The 6284-nt window shown below is 36.9% G+C and overlaps 1 long non-coding RNA gene across 1 annotated transcript; it reads right to left on the bottom strand.

Annotated features, from left to right (window-relative positions):
- Nucleotides 1-3238: 3238 nt before the first annotated feature.
- LOC114543662 lies at nt 3239-6063 on the bottom strand. The gene is made up of 3 exons (XR_003690153.1): nt 6040-6063; nt 3371-3710; nt 3239-3288 (listed from the first exon to the last, which is right to left on the bottom strand). It is a non-coding gene; the product is annotated as an uncharacterized LOC114543662 (long non-coding RNA).
- Nucleotides 6064-6284: the final 221 nt, after the last annotated feature.

Below are 6284 nucleotides of genomic sequence, written 5' to 3' on the forward strand. Positions count from 1 at the left end.
AAACAGGGCCGTCTGGGACCGTTTTCTTCAGGTAAGTTAGTTCTTTCTTTAGGTAGGATCAAGGTATGTGTAATTATTTTTTTAATAGAAGTAGATCCCCGTGGCCACTCTGTTAGCTAAGAATCTCTGTCCCCGTATCTGGAAACACGGCTCACTGCTTGTCTAACTGTGTTTTGCTCTTCGTTTTCTAGGGAGCTACTAATAATTTTTTTTGTGTTTTTCAGACAAAGACGATCGTAGTTTAGTTTCAGTATCCAACCCTAAGAAGCCACCCCATATCCATGCCGTCAGTTAAACCCCTAGCCGCAATTGCCTTCAGCTAATTGTAAATGCTTCCTTTTCTAGGAACAACTCACCATATTTTTTGTCGTTTCAGCTACAGAGTTAGTGGGTTGTGGGTTGTTGGATGTTGTGTCGTCGGTTGTGTGTTTTGTGTTGTACGTTCGTATTGTCTGCCAGTCGGTTTGCGAGTTGCCCTGTAGCTCTCGCTTTTTCCTGGCCACACAAAGAACACATTTCGGATACTCCTTTTTAGGAGATTGGGTTCGAGTCCCATGAATGTGTCAATTTTGCGCTGATATCTAATGTGGTCAGTCTCTAATACATAAGCACAATCCAACGGACAATCTGCATCCTTTCACCAAACCAAATACAAGTGTTGTTCTCATACAACAGAATGGAACTTCCAACAGAGTAAGGAGTAAACAATACCCAAGAAAAAGTTCTCATAACTTCTCAAACAGGACAGGATGCGGCACTTGTTAATGAAGTATTCTCGATGTTTAAGGGACCCTCTCAGTTAGACGTCCGATCAGAGGATATTTCAAAGTGGTAAGCTGATTTAAGCATGTGATTACTGTGCGAATACTCAACCCATTTTAATAAATATGAGACCACTAAACTCATTGCTGTCTGCTCGTAAAGCGCGCACACAGATAATGTTGATTTTATCTGGAAGTATTTTATAAAATCAACTAGAAATTGTGTTATCTCAAAGAAAAAACATTTACCTATTTGTATAAATTTAGTTCATTTCAAAAGCTTTCCTATAAGGCAAGAAATTTATTGCCGAACTATTACTTTTTAAATTGAATTTTAGAGAAGCGAAAATACGGAAAGCCTTCCAAAAATCTCGCCTAAAAACCTCCAAATATTTCTAGTATACATTGGCACCAATATTTTCATCTATTTTACTTGAAATACAGTCGCTTTGGTGATTTGTAGTGATATTTCCAACAAACGTGTTTACAAATGGAAACTGGAAATGTGCATATAATTATCACCATATTGGCGAAAATTTTACAATTATGACTTCTAGGGACAATTTTACTTCGGAAATCGATTACCGGGCTTATTTTACTCCAACGGGGTAGGCAACCTTACGTTTTTGACACCTTTAACCTCATGTGACAACCACATGTGCGTGCCGCTGAGCAACGCCTCGCTATACACAATAACAAATAAAAAAAGCTATATTTTTCGAGTTTTTCTGCCCATCCTGACTTAAAAACTATCAGAAAAGATAGCTAAAGCCTTTACAGTTTACATGTAACGGTTAAAAGACGACAGGATAAAAATAAAAAAGAAAATAACGAAATTCCAAAGGCGAGTTATATTTTCGTTTTGTAATCCAGTATAATTTGATATAATTTTTAGAGCTGCACTGCAGTGTCAGGTTAACAGCAATATTGATTAATTTCTGGATTAAAACAGAAGCGATTGGGTTAAAGTATTTTTCTTCAGCTATATTTTGGTGGTATTTTTGTGCTTTCTAAATTAGACGTATTAATTTAAACATTAAAAAACCGAGATAATTTCATGATATCTGGTGATGGAAGGCATGACAAGAATTATGCCTACACAATATTTTGCTGTACAGTTCCATATGTCATTCATTTTACACTGATGTTATTAAAAATAGATTTATTTTTCTCTCTTTCCTATTATGTAATTGCCATTTACCAATATACAGGGGTTGGGGGTATTATGTGAATATGAAAGAAAACAGCCTGCATTTTGTTCTGTATATTCTTTTTGTTATAGAAGTCACAAAATACATGCTGTTACTACACAGTATAGGGCCTTGTGATTCATATACAATTATAGTTTCAATTGTGTGAAAGTGATGTTCTTGTAATCTCAATTGTAGATTCTATTGCATATAGAGCGAATTGATATGGCAACATATCTTTGAGAATTGAAGTTTATGGCGGTTCTTCAGGTATGTTCTAGCAATTCACTGAAGTACTATTTGTTCGCTAAGGTATGTTGTCCCATGGTAGCGGTACGCACGAACCTGGAATATCACAATGCTGATAGCCTCACAACTATGGACAATAATATATTAATTTACTTGTTCCTTGTTTCTCAATTTTAGATCAAATAAATTATGGCAACCCAAGAGTCGCTAACAATTATTACCTTTATCTATTCACTGACTACACCTCCATCCATTGCTGTGCCATACATGGATTTGATTGACTGACATACCAAGCAAGGTAAATATTGCAGGCTACATGGTATATGTTCAGTTTATTATTATGTCATATTAAGACTGTTGGACATTATTTTTTTATTCAGTAATTCCCCTATATGGGAATGTGATAAAATTCGAAGTTAACCCCTAGTAAAGATTTCACAAAATCAATTGAAATAACGTTGTACTTCGACTGGTTTCAATTCTGGAGGCCCCATATATGGCACAATTATCTGCATTATCGTTTCATTTTTGTTGATGATTGTTTCGATGGTGTTTTGGTGCCGGAAGATAGAATAATTGATACTAATTATTGCCCCCCGTACTGAAGACACATAACATCCCAGATAATAGCAAAAGTTGTTCGGAATGCGGATAAGTCGACAGGACATGGTCGCTTAAATGAGGCAGCTTCTTGATCTGCACGGAAAAATTACCAGGACCAATGCATTCAAATTGACTTTGGCATAAAAGATGTTGTCGGAGCGATTTCACTCAAAGTCGCCGTATTTATAATTAGTGGGTGAAGAGCTACTCTATATCCTATAGTTCCGACGGGCAAAAATTCGCTCATTACAAAATAAATGGATTAGTCAGGGTTAGCTGGATTAATAAGCAAGGCTCCTACAGATTACCCTCTCACGTTATATGCATCACATCATTTCCATGTGAAAACGTTCGCAGAATGCGCTCTGCTTTCGTAAAACGAAATCACGGACAAAACTCTGAATTGAGATTAAGTTCAATACACAACCGACACAAACCTTTATAAGCGTTTCGTCATCCGAGGAACACAGTAAAACATTTTGTTGCTAGAGATGAAAAAGTTAAATTATGGTCGTTAAAGTTTAGGATATAAAGAGAGTAGTTATAAATAAATAAGCACGCGCTTACCTTCGAATCCCTGTTGGTGATGCCATTTTCATGTAAGGGCTAAAAATACGAAACAGTATGAATAAAGTTAGTTAAGTTCAGGCTCCTGTAGTAAAACTGGATCAATAACAGATGATCCTTAGCTTGGTGTCATTAAAAGCGCCAATCTCTTCCTGACATTTTCCATAAACTTTAGTCTTCGCGTGTGAATAAAATATTCCAACTTGTTTCATTCATTCTTCGAAGACTACACATGGCTAGACTCGCGCTAAACGACATCCTCACCGGAAAGCACATTGCTTTCATAGTTGGTTTAGTTGTCAATCGCAGTCTGTAGTACAGATCGTTAAACAACTCGAGCCTGAAAACAAAATAGAAAATTCGATCGAATCATGAATTGTTTCATCCATGATTCTATACTTCTCTACTACATACTGCAGGACTAATAACATTGTGTGAACTGTGCAGCAATATAGAGAATAAGACGCTGAGGTATATTATATATTAGGTATCTGGAATCGTTTTTATGACGCGGGAAGCAAGACAGTAGTTTGAATATTTGCAAATCCTGATAGATAAATGTCGTGGACTCACACATTTGTTATCGGCGTCTCCCCGTCGTTTTGTTCCAACAAGACTCTCAAATAATAGTCGCCTGATAGGAGAGATACGTTACTGAGTTTGATTGCGATCGAGGGATAGGGGGGGCGCTTTAAGAAGAACTGTTAAAAAGCTAGAGCAGTATAAGGCTTATCACTAACCTATTTTCAGTTGATCAGCTAAACATTCATGCAGGACTTCAAACTAAAGGTGATTCCAAAAAACAACGTAGTTTCCACTCAGGTCTTTTTCCATTGCAAATTTGCGCATCTCAGATTCGAGAGCCCCAGAAGTTCCTCTCGCGTCTGTCACATTGAAAACAAAAGAAATTTTTTCATACTCTTTTACGACAACAGTTTAGAGAAAGAGGTCAGGACTATTGAATTGTCTTGTTATACTCATAGCGACAGGAAATTCTCCATTACCTTTTCATTTCCTATATTTTCAATGGAAACTAACTTTAACTTCGAGACTCACCTTGTAATTCCAAATCAGGTTGTACGCTGTCAGATCTTGACTGAATCTGTAAAAAAGATCCGTTTAAATACCATTGCTTTTTCTTCTTTCAAACGACTAGAACATTTCCCATTTTCTTAATATGAACACTTACTTGTAATAAAACAACTGGATTTAAATTCTCACATCTTTCCTGGCTTTGAATCCTATTTTTGTCCTCCAATGCGAGAGATACCCTTCAAGTTGATTCCTTGACGTTCCACTCGCTTTTCCTGAGCTGTAACAGACAAGTATAGCGCGTGAAATAACAGGCTTATACGTACATACAAGCATGCATCATGAAATTTTGGAACACGATTGTTCCTTTAAAACGTACTCTGCAAGCTTTACATTGTCACGAATTGATAAATGATCTTCTTTAGTCTCCGGTGGCTGAAGGAAAGATAAAAACTTTCCAACAAAATTGCTTCTTTACAAAAAGGTTTTACACTTCTGAATGAATTACTATGTAATTATTTCGTCAGTGGGGCAGTTGGCACAGTATAAGGATCAATGATGGAGTTTAGTTACAAAAGCAGTTGATACCACTTAGTCACTATCATGATTGGTTAGTCAGAACCACTGGAATGGGTTTATGTAAATAATGGCCCTCGCAAAAAATTCTCAAAGATTTCCTACCTCGTCAGGGCTTTCAAGGTAATAGAGCAAACCAGCAGGCTGTGAAAATCGTATTCAAATTTATTACATAATGGTTTATGAACCAAAACTTACGAACAGGAAATCCCGCATTTAAACTTTATTGTATATTTTAGACATTAAAAACTATAACTGCTTTAATACGAACATTATTCTCACAAGTAATGCCATTGCTCTTGGATGACCAGTTGTCCAGAGAGCCACTAGATGTCCACTCAATTGCCTATATGCCAACAATAAAGATTATAAATTACTTATGGAGTATGCTTGTTAGTCTCAATTGAACTATTTACAGATGGCTAGTATACAGAGGATTATAAAATCACAAGTTTTAAGATGAATCTAAGAATGTTGCTAAAATACAACTCAGGTCCTCCGGATGGAATCGAGGCTATACATCTGCAACAATTTGTTAATTTATCACACTAATTCGCACCTGTTCAGTAGCGAACGTCTATCAGTGCTTTGCGTAATCATGGCCATGCGTAAGCGTTTTGGTAGAGCGCCCTTGGCAAGCGCCAAATCTTGTATTTTTGCCGCGGTTTCTTCATCAGCTTCCTAAAGTGAAGTTCTAAATAAATATCAACAGATGATTTTAGGCACTTCACACGGTGCAGGAATATTCTAGAGGTTTTAAAGGGTCTTAATTTCGTGTGGTATTATACACACTTCAAATTCAAGCCAGGAACAGTTGATGGAAAAATTAGTCAACTATACGTTCTCAGTGACAAGAGCATTGCACCGGCATCGCAAAAGCGATTCCTGCCGGAGGATCTATAGTTGACTCATTTTTCCATCAACTGTTCCTGGCTTGAATTGAAGTGTGTATAATACTTCTCAAAATTAAGACGCTTTAAAACCTCTTAAATATCGACTGTTGTGAAAAGACAGTAGTTTGAATATTTGCAAATCCTGATAGATAAATGTCGTGGACTCACACATTTGTTATCGGCGTCTCCCCGTCATTTTGTTCCAACAAGACTCTCAAATAATAGTCGCCTGATAGGAGAGATACGTTACTGAGTTTGATTGCGATCGAGGGATAGGGGGGGGCGCTTTAAGAAGAACTGTTAAAAAGCTAGAGCAGTATAAGGCTTATCACTAACCTATTTTCAGTTGATCAGCTAAACATTCATGCAGGACTTCAAACTAAAGGTGATTCCAAAAAACAACGTAGTTTCCA

The sequence above is a fragment of the Dendronephthya gigantea genome, unplaced genomic scaffold, assembly GCF_004324835.1.
Source record: "Dendronephthya gigantea isolate DGI-Jeju-01 unplaced genomic scaffold, DenGig_1.0 000513F, whole genome shotgun sequence".
NCBI lineage: Eukaryota > Metazoa > Cnidaria > Anthozoa > Malacalcyonacea > Nephtheidae > Dendronephthya > Dendronephthya gigantea.